We start from the raw sequence: 15,972 nt of genomic DNA, 5'->3' as shown, positions 1-15,972 counted from the left end.
AAATAATTAAACCTTTAAAACATTTCACTCTGTGTGTAATACATCTATATAATGAGTTTCACATTTTGAACTGAATTACTAAAATAAAGTAACTTTTCAATGATATTGTAATTTTTTTTGAGATTCATTAGTAACCTATATGATAACTGGAGCGCTCTCCTTTTTCCCTCCAGACGACTATGCACGCGCGCGCTCCCGTGCAGCTAGCCCCGCCAGCTCCGGGCGCTTCTGTACCGGAGGCGCGAGACCTGGAGCACAGCAGGCCGTGCGAGCTAAACCGCCACGTAGCGCGAGAGCTCGGTCGCAGCCGGCCTCCAGTTTTGGATTTTTTTTATATATCCCCAGTATAAAAAGTAGCTAACAGGGCTAGCAGCTGCAGCCCGCTAGCGTGTCCCTTAACTGCAGGCGGCCGGAAAGAACTCGCTAACACTAAACAAATTAGTGGGTTTTTCCTCCTTCTTTTTCTGTGGATCTTCTTTTACTCTCTTGCAAGTTAGAGTGGAGGAGTGCACGCGCCTAGAGAGAGGGCGCTCGCGCTACGGGTGAGAAGCAGTGCAACGACGAGAAGTGCGGAGCAGCCCTCTCTCTCCTTCCCTACCGCCACAAGTTAATTTTTTTGCGTTTTTGCATTTTCTTATTTTTCCACGGAAATGGCAAGCGCGCACTCCCGCGAGACCCTCACAAGAGCAGCCGTGCAGGTAGGAAACTGTCACGCGTGAGCGGGGCTCTTTAGACTCTTTTTGCACGGGAAGAAATGCAGTGGGTAGCTAGGTTTTTGTTGTTTGCAAAGAGGAGGAGGAATCCTTAAAATTGAGCTTGACCTGATACAAAGAAAGCGTTTTAATGCACACAAAACATGCTGTTAATTTTCAGATTTACCGGTGCATGCAACCTCGGCCCGGCGAATCCGAGAGAGTGTGAAAAATCTCAGGAGCAACGTGATGGAAATTAAATCTGGGCGGTTTTCGGGGGTTAAAAGAGTGAAAGTTAGAGATGGGTAGTCCAGGTCCAGGCAGTAAAAATCCATCCCAGGATTTTGCTCCAACTGCCTGAGTGGCTCTGCAGCTGCAGCTAGAGGGCTAGAGTGAGTTTATAATAATAATAATAATAATAAGAAGAAGAAGATGTACCGGAATAGAGTGAGGTAAAAAAAAAAGGTATAGAGTAATATATTTACATTACATTTACATTTTCGGTATTTAGCAGACGCCCTTATCCAGAGCGACTTACAACAGTGCTTCAAATTTACTTAAGATATCCAACGCTAGTTTGTAGACTAGGCTCAAGTGATACATAGAACTTAATCATGTTTAGAACCCTAGGAACCCTTTTTTTTTTTTTTTTTTTAGTTTAGTTTAAAAAGATGTGTCTTCAGTCGACGTTTGAAGACGGCGAGTGACTCTGCTGTTCTGACATCCAGTGGAAGTTCATTCCACCACCTTGGTGCCAGCACAGAGAAGAGTCTGGATGTCTGTTTTCTGTGTGTTTTGAGTGATGGAGGTTCAAGCCGAGCCGTACTGGAAGCTCTAAGAGCTCTTGGTGCAGATCTGGCTTTGACCATCGCCATCAAGTATGAAGGAGCTGGTCCGTTTTTTGCCTTGTAGGCCAGCGTCAGGGTTTTGAATCGGATGCGGGCGGCAACAGGAAGCCAGTGGAGGGAACGCAGCAAAGGAGTCACATAATACAGGGGTAATACAGTAAAAGTGTAGCTAATTGAGTAAGTGAGTTTTTCCTTAAGTACAGCAAACTAGTAAGTTAACTTGTTGAGATAAATGAAAGAGAATAAAGGGAGTTCTGGAGAAAATGTAAAGGAATGGAATAAGCTTATTGTATTTGGTATGAACAGTTTTATGCATTTAATAAAAACTAAAAAAAAGTCTATAAACATTTGTCTATTTCATAAACAGTAATTTACTAAGAGCAAAAATAAAGTAATATACCAATAAAAATGTAGCACAAAACTAAAGTGCATCATATTTGGGCATATAATTGGCAAACAAACAATTAAAAGTAAATACAGTAAACAGCAAAAAAAATGGTCTGCTTTCAGGAATATCACTATCATAATATGGATTTGTTTTATTGCATATGAAATTATATAGTACAACTCTAGATAAAGGTGTGGACCAATACAGTAAGATTTGGTGAAAGTATAAAGAAATACAGTGACATAAACATGCAGAGTTCTTATAAGGGTATAGAAGAACACAATAAGCTAAGAGAAAGAGGAATAGAGTGAGTTGTGGAGAAAGTGTAAAGTAATAGAATGTGCTGTAACAAATGTGTAGAGGAATAGAGTTAAATGAGTACTAAATTTTTCCTGATTTTTGCTGACTGGGAGGTGCACTGGGTAATGTATGGGTTTAGAGACAGGGCAGGATAGAGAGCTGATTGGCTGAGCTGCAGCAGTGTCCCTCTAATAACACTGAGACCCAGATGGTTGGACGTCAGCAGGGGGCGGAATTATTAATTGTTTGATTTGCATATTGTGATGTGTCTGCGTACCAAAGTATACAGACACATCATCCTCACCTATAGCACAGCTGAACATGAGAAGGCACTGCAGAGGTGGATATTACCACAATAAAAGCGTTTTTTAAAGGTTAGGAAATGTTTATTTAAAAAAAAAATAAGGACTGGTTTCATTACTTCAAAAGAACACATTTCAGCTAATTATTGGAAAAATATGGTTTAGGGTTTAGTGGCTCTTTAAGATAAATGTGTGTGGAATTGAATAAATGTGTAGAGTGAGATCTGGTATGACAGTTAGGTACATGTAGAGGAACAATGTACAGTGCATACTTATAAAGGTGTAAACAAGTGAGATCTGATTCATGTTTTCATATTTAAGTAATAAATATATAGTTTTTGCTTGATTTAAGTCTTTACTCAGTGAGGGTTTTTTTAATCAGATTTAGAGAAACGTGTGAGTGAGTGAGTTTTTTAAAAAATTTTATTAAATCAAATTTAGAGAAACAGAGCTGAGCTGCTCCAGGGCCACACATGCAGTTGCCACAAAATCCTGGGATAGATTCTCATTTTCTGGACCTGGATTACCCACCTCTAGTGAAAGTCGCCCGCAAACATGGATACGCTCCATTTCTGTGTGTGGCTAACCGTTCCTAACGGGATGCAGCCCGCATGTCGACAGGTTAGCTATCTAGTAAAACGTGTACCGCTTGCACGAAAAGTAGGCAGAGGCATTAAAGCTTGGGTTTGGTGGCTATTTTGTTAGCTAGCCGGTTGCTAACAGTCACGCAGCTGTGCTCCTGTACAGCCACTGAAGCAGCACTAGCTAGTTAGCTAACCTAGCTAGCGTTAGCTCTCCTGCTAGCATTAGCTACCCGCCTGAGCTGGAGTAGCCGAACGGAGCGGGCGGCCTGCTCGCTTCGCGTCTTGTGTTTTCTTCCCCAGACCAACCAACCAAGCTTCCCTTCAGCTTAACCCCTTCTGTGCGTCGTTCACCTAAAAGTTGCTCTTTGTCAGAGAGCTCGTGTGAGCTTGTCCACGCTTAAATCCTTTTATAATCCGTAAATAAACAGTCTGAGTGTAACGAGACTGCGGAGGGGGTCTTTTAACTTTGAAGCTGATTTGCTCTTGTGGACTTCGCTTGTGAAATGGTGGAGGCCCTTTTTGAAAAACTAAAGCTAAAGCGAACCTAGCTGGCTAGGCTAATTTAGCTAGCTAGGTTAGCTAGGCTTCTTCTGGTCAGGGGCTGAGAAATTTCCACTCCCCTTCTCCTGCTCTGGAAGCTCTGGAAGTTTCAGGCCTCTGTCAACTGTCACCACACTGAATGCTTTTAATTAGCTAATTTACAGCCAACACAAACAGCTAGCCACGGGTCTTGTTGATTAAAATGTTAGTAATCAACTAACTAGCTTGACTAACTTGGTTAATTAACGCTTTGAGACTCCCTGCTCCCGCTTTTCCACAGTCCATCCTGCTGATGCTGTAGCTAGTTTAGCTAACAAAACTACATATTACACTGTTGGTAGGAATGTTAGTTAGCTTAGCTAGCTGTTGGCTTGTTTGCTGTCCTCACGGTAAGCTTTTGTGCAATTAGATATTGTTGTATCATAATACATTTTCGTTGAGGAAACTTAAGGACTATCATGTCATGACAAAGTCTTATGTGACCTAGGTATCAGCATGCAAAACTGGTGGAGGGAAACCCTTCAGTGGATAGCAAGAATATTGCTGATGGAAAGATGGATTATACACCATTAACAGTATGGCTGCAACGATTAGTTGATATAATCAACAATGCTGATTATTTAAATTTGTCGACTCGTTAATTTGTAATAGTACCGCATTACACAAAGTGCTGGGGACGAAAGTGCAATAGGAGATGGGTAAATGGCTCACTCACACAGGTTACACTCAACTTGGTCTCCAGAGGTGCCCAAACACAACAAATTACATATTTACATAACAGTACTTTCCATATTTAAACAACATCCAGACATTTAAATGCCTTTAAATCTTGTGTTCAGCTGTTTCTATTGTTTTTAGAGATGAAGGACATGGCAGAAATAATCGTTAACTAATTGACTAATCAAAAAACTCAATCAAATTAGCCGACTACCAAAATACTCATTAGTTGCAGCCCTAATTAACAGCGTTTCTTATAAAAGGTGAAGGCTCAATCTTACCGCCGGTTGATGTTCCTCACAGAACTCCTTCCTTCACTTTAACTCAAAGTCCCTAAGTGACATACTGATTCATCTGTTCATCTGACCTATTCTAGGTGTATGAGTTTAGTGTGTGAGATAAAACTAGCTCATTTTGAAAGTTCTAACCATTTAACAATTCACATGCTTTAATTAAATGTTTTTTTTATTACATGTTTTTTGCCGACCTGATTTCTAGAATGCTATGTTAAAATACAACTCTAAATTGTTATATACATCAGGGTTTTACCCTTTAAGTGGACATCAACGTAAAATGAATTCATTACAAGCTACTTTAAAGCATTTGTATTGGTCCATTCATAGTTGTAAAGTAAACATTTAAATGTTAAACGAGGTAAACGATGTCAAAAAGTGAAAAATGGGTGCGACAGCTGCAACTGAAACATATTGTGTGATGTAGTGCTGCAACTAATGATTATTTTGGAAGTTGATTATTTTTCTGATTAGTCAATTATTCAGTGTTTATTTCTGCCATTCCCTCAATCTTTGCTTCCTCTGGCTACGGCTCCTGTTCATAGCTTTCTCTATTGCTTTAAAACTATAGTAAAAGCTAAACAGGGGATTTAAGTTGCCTTAAAACGCCCAGAAGACATTTAAATGTGAAAGGTTCTGATATTTAGTAACAAAAAGTAAAGTATGGCGACTAATCTTTGCAGCCTTAGTGTGATGTATAGACGCGCAGTTCTCAAATGTGAAAGAAGCTAGATCTCCATGGGTGTAACAACAGATAAAATTACAGTTCAGTTCAGTGTGCTATATGTGCCAGCTGTAGCCACTTGGAAAGTCACAAGTTTGATCCCATGAACTAATGGGAGCATCTAACCCAGCTCTGCTCTACTGGTGCTGCAGCTAGTGTTGAAAGGGTTTGTAGTGGGGTTAGTTTGTGGCTAGTTTGTTAGTTTGTGGCTACAGTAAACTCCCCTCTGCTAGAGTAAAGTCTCAATTGTTGTACTTTTTAACCATAAATGCTTATATTTGTAATGTACGTGTACTATATTGGAAAAAAAAACAAATTTTACAAACTATGTTGAAAACTTTAATGTATTTATTTATACATTCAATGCTGGAATATAAGCATCCCTATAATGATCTTCTATATTGACAATAGAACTGAGACATTGTTGTTTTTTTTGTGTTTTTTTTTGAGTAATCTCTACTGTCCAGAGAAGTCTTTCTACTATTTTTTACAGCATTGTTGCAGGGATTTGGTTGCATTCAGCAAACAAACATTTGTGAGGTCTTTGTGTTGGTTGATCATATGATCACAACCCCACTTATCCCAAACAATGTAACTCATCACAGATTTGGTATTGGATGGAGCGCCATCATTCCAGAGAAATCCCAGAGTCCTATTCTATTAGAAATATGTCTCTACAGGGACAAGAGCAGTTTTATATGTGCATTTGTACATCTGTGTTAGAAATAGGGATGTAAGAAAATATCATTATCATATTGTATTGTGATATTTTGTGATGCAACACTGTCTAGATAGAAGTTGTGTACTCTGGCGTCGGATCTCAATGTTATTATTGCATGATAAGTAAATCTTTCTTTTATTTGGATTTTATAAATATGACTATTTCATACTATGACCGTTTTCACAGACACACACTTTGCTTACAGTACTGCAGTATAGTGATTCATAATCCCTGTGTTGTGATATCTATTGAAATTTCTCTTCCTTTCTGTCTCACACTTTCTTTTTGTAAGACCTTGGCTCATTGTGAATTCTTGGTATGATGTCTTGGCCATCTGTTAACTCCAGACTAAATTAGTAAGGTGAGATTACTAGCAGTTGCCTGAGTTCAGTGCAAGGCCAGTGCTACACATATCATTTTTTTAGGTCAAAGGCAAAGAATAAATGGGTAGCTTTTATACCCTTTCAGATATTACAGATATGCAGTATGACAGTATTTAAGGATAAATGTTAAATGTGCTTATCAGTGGGCTGGCACCCTCTAGTTGACACAGACTCATCTGTAAAACGTTGTCAATTTGGAGATGGCCTTTCCAGATGTTCTGCCAAATTCTGCCTCCCTGCCAGAATCCAACTCCCTTCAAGTGCATGTGCGTCACGCAGCAGAACGAGAGTAACATATTAACCTTGGCTTTGTTTTGTATCTGTTTAATATAAGGGTTATTCTACAGTTACAGTATATACAGGAGTCACAAGTGTAATCTGTTGCGTCTATACATTAGGAGATTCATATTAATGTGATTCAGCTCTAGACAGCTTCCCTGATTTCCATTGCCACTTTTGAAACTCCCCAGTTGACTGACATGGTAATCAACCAACCACATTTATTTCCTAGTGTGTGATAGATGTCCTTGAGTATTGAGAATTTAACATATATTGATATGAAAAAAAAGATTTTTTTTTTTTGCAGTATCATCTACCCCTATCCCATATCCTGACCATCGGTAACAAATCGTTTGATTCATATTCAAACTGTTCATGCCAGCTTCAGGTGAATGTACGGTTCTGCAGGTGGCTGCTTTGTGACTGTTATTTTTGTGTAAAATCAGTACCACACTTTCTTTTTGATGCTTAGAAAGATTATAAACATGCAATAACCACACCGTGAGTAAGTACGATAGTTACAGAGATTTCGATGCTCTGGCGGTTGCCCACATCAAAGGGACTCGTAGTGTGTGAAACAAACCTGCATGAGTCATCATCGTCATCCTCACTTGTGAGGAAGAAGATTAGCTTGTGAAACAGAGAGAGAGAGAGAGATGATTGGCAAAAGGTTGTTTAATTTTTTAATGGGATGTCAGTACCATTTTTACACACACACACACTAATGTGTGGCCTCCATCTATGACTATATGTTGTGCACACACTGCATTAAATATTCCATCTTTTTGCTTCACTGCGAACACACAAAAAATGTCCATACACTCATATATCTACACACTCATATATCCTGTGGGTTTCTGACACAGGATTGCTTTTAACCACTTTTCTTTCATCATGCATAATAAGTGTTTTGGTAAAACAATTCTGCGCTATACTGCAAGGGCATTAAGTATGTCCAGCGCTCTACTTTATACCACAGCTGCAAATCAATCCGTGCCCTCTTCATTGAGCTTTAGCGAGCGCTACAGAGTGCCCTGTGAAAACTACAGCATGTCAGCACTGCTGTGCTACTGTCCCCAAACTATAAGCCATCCGTCATGCATCCTTAATCTTGCACCCAGTTCATTTGCTGATGATGCCTTAGCATTCATGAGTCACTAAGGTCAAGCTTGTTTCCAAGTAATCCACCTAACCAACGTAGATGGCTGTGATTAGTATAGGGAAGGGTATAGGGTTTTTCAAATCCAGTCCTGTATGGCTGGTGTAATGCACAGTCAGGCCACAGTTTCCCCACTCAACACACCTGGATCAAATTGTCTGAAGTTTGAGGAGGCTAAATCCCCAAACCGTCCCCAAAATTGGACATTACGCCTCAAGGACTGAATTTGAAGTAGAACTGCAGAAGCCTGCACTTCGCAAATGAGCCAGCTAACCAACAGGGCTGTAAAAAAAAATCAATATGTAGGAGTATTTCAATATACTGCATGGATTCTAAAATGCAGTATTGCATTTTAAATATAGTTTACATGTACAAATTGGGGTCAGACAGTGTTTATTTTGTGTTTAACCCTGACCACTAGATAGCATTGTACTTTGTCTTCATATTGCACTGTTAGGATTGCATAACACACCCCCAAGGTCCTGGGTTCTGATATAGTACCAGAGGATCACAAAAGTAGTGTTGTACTGTGCCAGTAACTCTTTTAACTTTTATATTATGTATGATCAAGATTAAGGCACAACACTGTCATGCTCACTTGTCTCCAGCATATCCAGTGCCGAGCAGTACTTTAAGGACCGTAGGAAAAATAAAGGCCAGACAAAATGAGATTAAATCTAATTATCTTTGTCCAAATGTGACCTTGTTATGTTACACCAATAGTAAAATTTGTGTACATGCCATAATATTTTACTATTGGTTTTACCCCACAAGGTCACGTTTTGGTAAAGTTGAATAGATGTATTTATTAGTCATTTTGTTTTGTATTTTTCCTACAGTCCCTAAAGTGTTGCTAAGGTTTTGCACTGTAAAAAAAGTTTAAGAACCCCTGGCAAGTTCTTGCTTACTCTACTGACTAGTAGTCTTGGCCTGATCACACTGTCTGCAGGATTTTTCTGTTCATTACATAGAGTTGATGAGTTATAGTTGAGCTGTCAGGCAACTTGCTAAAGTTAGTATGCAAAATGGCCAAGGAAACCTAACTAGTTGTTAGTCAACCATCTAATGTTGGTTTAGTCAGATTTGATCGGCTATGTAGTATGTGTACAGTACATGTGCTTTTCTAGTACTCTTGTCAAATGTAATAGTCTAGACTGAGTCCAAATACTGTTAAACATTTTTTTTCTTTTAATTGTCACCAAATCAGGCTAAATCTCTTGCACCTTCAAATGAGTATTGAAGTCTGTCATGGCCTCTGTTCTCTACTGCGCAGGATCTTTTTATAGAAATGAACCAAAAAAGGTGTTTTTCTACAGTCATTGGTTTAATTGGTAAAAAATTACTTTACATATACAAGTTTGTATCAACTGGGTATGAACATACTGTACAGGACATTCACTTTTAGTTATTTATTTGAAATAAGATGTACAGTACATTCCAACATTGCACCATTTTACTAACTCATCTGTTGGAGTGATTTGAGCAGTGACCTCATACACTCCGGATTTTAAGCACTGGGAGCAGTTGAGGGGTGGATATCTTGTGTAATGGCAATCAGTCCTGGGGATCAAGCCAGTGACCTTACTACTCTAACCTTTAGGCACCCTCAGGTGCCATCCTGTTGATAAAGCTCCCATTTAACCAAAGTGGAGGGCTGGACATTACAACTGCTTTATAGCCTTCCTCATTCCAAAAAAAAAAAAAAACAGCTCTAACCCATTAAGGCATGAATGTGTCCTGTAGTATGTGGTACCAATATGTCAGCAGGAGATCCTGTTAATCCTGTTAGTTGTGAGCTTTTGGTTCTCATGACCCTTTTGCTGGTTTACTGACCACTGCCAGGAACACAAGTCCTGTCTCATATTTTGAGGATGTTCTTACCCAGCCATCTAGTCTTAGTGGTTCAGATTTTACTGCTTGCCCAGTTTTTGTGCTTTTGAAACATTAGCTTGAACAGCTAACTTGAACTGACTGTTCACATGCTGCCTCTAGTACACATGGGGGCAACAATTTGAGATTCAGTCATAGGTTGCCAGTTCTGCATAGATCGCTCAGGACGTATTGTCAGTTGAATACAGAACCCTCCCTGGGGGATTCTGACAATAGTCCTAAGGTCTGAAGAGACTTGTGAGATCTTTAGGGCTGTCCCTAACGATTATTTTTTAAACGATTATTCTAACGATTATTTTTTTCGATTAGTCGACTAATCTATTCATTGAGAAACATATTTAAATAATTATTTTACGTTTTAAAGCAAACGATAAATTACTATATTTATATATAATAACAACAACAACAACAACACAAGCCTACTAAACCAAACCCCACACTTATAATCACTTACATGTAACTTACAGCACGTTGTTTAGATCTATAACGCTAAAAATGGATAAGCTCCCATACACCACAACCGTGTGTTGCACTGTTTTCTGTGACCGCTAGATTTTGTGACCACTGGCAAGTAGTTCTCAGCAGACCGGTGCACTGGCCGATTCGAAACGTGTTCGTTTCTAATGTTTACCCCGACTGGCCAAAACGGTTCAGTTTAGGGCTGAGGGTAAGGTGTAGGTATAGAAAGCTTCCGTTTTGCCAATGAACGCTCATAACCGTGAGCACTGGTCACAAAATTCCGACGGTGACAGAAAACGGTGTGACACCGCAGCGCCGACGGCGCTAGCTAAAATAACTTAAGGCAGCTAGCTTAGCTAAACACCTGAACTTATGAATAATGCTACTGTTTCTGGAAACTGCGAAATGCCATGCACAAATATAAACCAAAAATGTATAATTTCTGCCTGTGGCAGGTTTAAAACCTTTGGTAGACAGCCTTAAGTCTTTTTAAGGACACCCGCGGAGACCCTGATGTAAACGGTAACTTACTGTGTGACCCTGTTGACATAGTGCTCCTGGATGTTTGCGCTTCAAGTGCTCCTTTTGCACGTATGGCAGAGGACCACATTGTTGCCCTTTTGCGTGAAATGCTCCCAAACTTTAGATGCCCGCTGGCGTTTTTTTGTAGCTGGAGATTGCTCTCCGGAGTCCAAGCTCTCTAGAGCTTAGATTCTCTGCCCGAACCCGACATGACCCGAGGCCCGCCCGTAAATCCGACCCGGGCTCCAGAAAATAGTCCGAGATGTAGGCGTCTGTTTTTTAATTATATTTTTATTTTTAAAAAAATAACGAAAACTGAAAGTGAAACTAAACTAATTTATTTATAAGCGCTGTTTTCACTACCGCAGTTCTACAGCGGGGGTGTTGTGCCGATTCTGTCCGCGAAGCGGGAGTCAGATTCAGCAGAGAGTCGGATTCGGCACAAACGCGGCGGCACCTCGCGGTCCGCGGTGTCAGTTGTAAGCGCTCGCGCTAGCCGCAAAATACGGCAGAAAACACTGAGGGAGCTGCAGAATTATGAATGGGACTAGAATATGAGCACGAGGAGATCAAAGAGAACCTTCACCTGTGAGTAGAACAAGCAAATCTCTCCTCTCTCTCTCTCTCTCTCTCTCTCTCTCTCTCTCTCTCTCTCTCTCTCTCTCTCTCTCTCTCGCACGTGAACTCCTCCGCGTTTGACTTGCAGAACTGTGTTTAGCTGTTCTTAAAAATCATTTTAATAAAATAATAGTTCTATGCTTCTATGTTACCGTGTTAATTAACATAATTCTGATCATATTTCGCTCATTAAAACAGCCCGAAAACAGCCAGTTGGAATTTTTGGGCCCGATCTAACCTCTAATGCTCTCCACAGGCGCCTCCATGTTTACGACGCGCCGACGCACGTTATGCAAATCGATGTATTTTTGTAATCGATGACGTCGATTATGTCGATGCGTCGCCCCAGCCCTAGAGATCTTACAGGAGAGAAGTTTTTGGGTTTATGGTAAAACCGGCTGCAGTACTTGCATACTGTTTTGTATTTTACATAAATGGTAATTCATGCATACCTCATAATCAGATTAAAAAAAAATGTATATATTATATTTATATTACATATTAATATAATCCCACCTGAGGCCGTTGTAACCACATAATCAATGTTATTCACTTCACAGTGGCAGTGGTGTTAATGTTCTGACTGATTGGTGTGTATATTGCAATGCATAATGTAATACTTGTGTTTTATCTGCATCATGCAGCTCTGTTTAAAACTTGTACGTCTCTCTTGGTAGCACCGCTTTCTTCCCTCTCGTTGTCGAGTCACACTGAGCATTAAGGGAAGTGCTTGTGGCTGACTTGGGATCGGGCCAACAGGTCTGCTGTTAATGTCTCTCTTGGCAACAACGCCAGCAAAACTTGGGTTTCTTGCTGATTAAACCATCTGTCTGCCTCAGCACAAGTCTTCATGTGTGTGTGTGTGTGTGTGTGTGCACTCTGATGTGCACACTAATATGAACTCCTTTACTCCTTTACTAGAAGTGCATTTTCGTACTCCGAAAGCATAAGTAAAAAGGTATACATGCACCAGCACCCACGCACTTCCACCTCGCAGCATACACACCTGAGGGCGCTTGTTTGAGTGGGCTGCAGCGAGTGGTAGAGAACATCTACATCTGAAATTTGCAGATCTGAAAATTGGGTACTTGTGCATTTTGACTGTTATTGAGCAGTATTGAGCTTTGCACTAAACTATCCTTGCAATATTTTCATATGAGCTCTGTAACTTATTAAAGTTATAAGTTACAGTTATTTTATTAAGGCTGTGAGTGCAAATACTAAATCTTTAAAAAAAATCTAATATAAATCTAAGTATATATACACCACTCGTTGTGAATCACACATTTTTTAATCAGGAGCATCTCGATACAGTTCTTTGTTACAGGATTCATTACTGCCAACAAGCAGATAAACACATAGCTGTGACCCCTTATGCACCCATCGTGTGGTCACACATTTGGCGCGCATGCCGATTCTCAGAAAGCTGCAGAGAGTACAGGAAGGTAGCGGAGTGTGTCTGTATAGGTGTGGGTGTATGTGGGAGTGTGAGTTGTTCTATATATGTGTGTGCGCTTGCCCGTGTGTGTGTTTGTGTGGTTGATTTTGGCTGCACTGATCTGTCCGATTTAATGCTCATCAGGTATTTATATGTTGCAAGCTAAATGTCATTTTTCGATCTAGTTAGTTTACTTGCAAGGAAGGCAAACTACTCATGCACACAGACACACACGTATACACTCGCATGCACACACACACGCATACACAGTCTCTGAGATGCAGGAAGTCAAGGCTGAGACCGTTAAGGGTACAGTGTGTGGTTGAACTGTGCTTTTTCTTGTTTGTGTTTGCCTCCGTTTTTGTTGTTTTGTTATTGATTAGAGCGCTCATAATCTCGCACCAACCGTCCGCACCTCAGTTCTGGTCTGGTGGTTGACCTTCGCTGGTCTTTGAGGTCAGCCAGAAGTCGTTCTCATCGCCACACCTAGACCTCCACCTGTTTACAGATTTTCTGCAAAAGCTTGGTGTAGTCCTTTCTTTCTCTTTTTCATTCAGAGACGTTCCTTGAAACCATGTTTGTAGACCACCAAATACACAAAGTCCCACAAAACTCATACTGAAAACTGTGGTTTCGTTCTGCCTCTGAGGCGAATAACTGCCAATGCTGTCGGTTGACTGAATTTTCACTGCGCATTTTGACAAAAAAACGTTTACCCAAGACAGTTAGCTTTACCTGGGCTTGAAATGATCGAGTCTTTTGAATAGTGGCAGTTGCAGTGGTTGGTTATGAGGCCTAACTCTACTTTCATTTTTGTTTGTTATGCAGTGATTATGGGTTGAGAGGTGCCACAGTATAAGCGCAGATTGAGCATTGTTCTTATGTTTCACACGGCTCCATAGGCCTGGAATTGTGCGTTAGGTCCTTGTTCTGGTCGGTGTCTTGTGAGGAGTTTCTGTTTTGCCTGTGGCTGTGTGATTTTCCTTAAGGTACTTTTAGGTAGTTCCAGGTACTTTCAGGTATTTGGGTTTCCTTCTGCAAAAACACGCAAATTGCAACCTAGCATAGGTGGTATTCCTGCCTTGCACCCAGAGATTTTGGGTAGGTGTTTCCATCCACACAGATTTTCTTCAGGTACTCCGGTTTTCTCCCGCCTACTTGTGCCACATTTTGAATTGGCTTTGAGCAGGTTAACTACCCCTGTACGTTGAATTGACTTTGCTTAACTGCCCCCTGCGAAGGTCGGTGACTTATCTAGGGGGTATTCCTGCCTTGAACCCACAGTTTCTGGGTAGGTGATCCTGTTTGCACAGGTTTCCTCCAGGTATTCCAGATTACTCCTATCAGATGTTGGATTGGATATGCTAAATTACCCCAAGGGCACTGTGAGTGTGTGAGTAAATGGTAAAAGAAAAAAGGGAAATTCAACCCTGTGCAAAAATATGCAGCCATCCTCATGGCTACAAGTACATCAAAAACAAGAGACACACTCCTGCGTGAAAGCTATGCATGTCAGTCAATCGCCACTGTGCACACCTCAAAAAGAGGGCAGTAAGGAATGCACACGAACTTCGCACAGCACTTAATGCCGAAAGTATATACACCTATATATATATATAAATATATATATATATATATATATATATATACCTTGAAACCCCATCTACACAAATCCAGTTCAAATTATTTTGCCTGCGTTTTGGCCTGTCGTCCACACAAATACAGCGCTTTAGGTCAATGAAAACTGATCTTTTCGAAAACCGCCCTCCAAGGTGGTAATTTTGTAAAATTCTGCTGCTTGCAGAGACGTGTGGACAGGGTTAACACAGTTTTATTAAAACTCTTGACATCACACAGTGAGTCTGCTCATCTTTTTCTGTTAACTTTGTTAGCTTGTTCAGAATGAGCCAGAAACTTGGACAGCTGCTTGATTATTTCTGTTGTCTCTGCAAGTAAACTTCATTTAATTAAACTCTTACATTAAGAACACAGCAGAGGCATAAAATTGAGCTTTTTTAATTTTTCCGAATACTCCTGTTATTCAGCAGTTCGCTTGTTATTTCTGATGTTATTTTGCAGGAGGTAAGATCGCCCTCTACTGGGCTGGCATCTTAATTTCAGCGTTCTTGAAAGGTATTTTCCAAAACGCTGCTGGTGTGGATGAAGATATTTTTTAAAAAAGCAGACAAAAACCTTCATAAAAATCTCTAGATTCATGTGAACAGGGCCTAAGTGTTTTTTTAAATTGTCTTCACCGAAAGTTTTTTGCCATTTGTAAAGTTTCTAATTGAAGAAACAAAAAGCTGTTTGGTGGACATTTAATATGACTGAGCTAAACCAATTACCATGGACTTGGTGATTGTGAGTGATTGTCAGTGTTGAGTTCTCATGTCTCGGTCTTTATATTTTATATTAAGACTTTGATTGATTAACTTTCTGAATAAAGCACCATTGAGTCAAATGCATGCCCAAACACTTCTACTCACTAGAAATTGACCTCAGTGCCCTCTAAGCTTTATGATACCCTAGATTTACCAGATTTACCACAGATAGGCAGTATATGTATAATATAGCTAATCCAATCGAGTCTTTTTATGTTGAGATTGAGATTACGGTAGTCCTCCGTTGGCATACAGGCCTGCAATTGATTGGGTGGGGATATTTAATATTCAGGTATTTGTGTGTGTGTGTGTGTGTGTGAAATAGGTGTGTGTTTTTAAGGGTTTAGTTTTCTCAACTCAGCTCTTTTGTGGTTTAATGTAAGTTGCTCACACACGCTCACACACAGAAGTGAAACGTTTGTGGTTAGGAGTGTGTATGTGTGTGTGCGCCTATATTTGTGTGAGTGGTAGTGAGATTTTTAGATCTCTGCACCTTAACCAGACAGCAGTTTCATTTCTCTCTCCCACACACACACGCACACAGACTCACACACACACACACACACACTCTCGTCTACGGGATGGTGAAAGCCTGACTTGTCATTCGAGAACAAAACATGGTTTAACTAGATGGCATCTGTGTTTCGAGGTCATTTTTTTTAGGCCACCAGGTAATATTAACACTTACGCAATCTATGTTTTTAAATAGCATTCATCATTTAAGTCATATTTTA

At 40.2% G+C, this 15,972-nt stretch overlaps 1 protein-coding gene across 2 annotated transcripts in view; it reads left to right on the top strand.

The window, feature by feature from the left end:
- Positions 1 to 271: 271 nt before the first annotated feature.
- Positions 272 to 15,972, top strand: part of znf652 (zinc finger protein 652) — a 28,656-nt gene continuing 12,955 nt past the window's right edge. The window contains exon 1 of one of the 2 annotated variants that reach the window (XM_007256308.4): positions 272 to 698. The gene's annotated coding sequence lies outside the window, so the exon portion shown is untranslated. Of the gene's footprint in view, positions 699 to 15,646; positions 15,910 to 15,972 lie in introns of those variants that run through there. The other variant, XM_007256309.4, reaches the window with a different exon arrangement.

This window comes from Astyanax mexicanus, chromosome 19 (genome assembly GCF_023375975.1).
Source record: "Astyanax mexicanus isolate ESR-SI-001 chromosome 19, AstMex3_surface, whole genome shotgun sequence".
Taxonomy (NCBI): domain Eukaryota; kingdom Metazoa; phylum Chordata; class Actinopteri; order Characiformes; family Acestrorhamphidae; genus Astyanax; species Astyanax mexicanus.
This window is presented reverse-complemented; position numbering and strand designations above follow the sequence as displayed.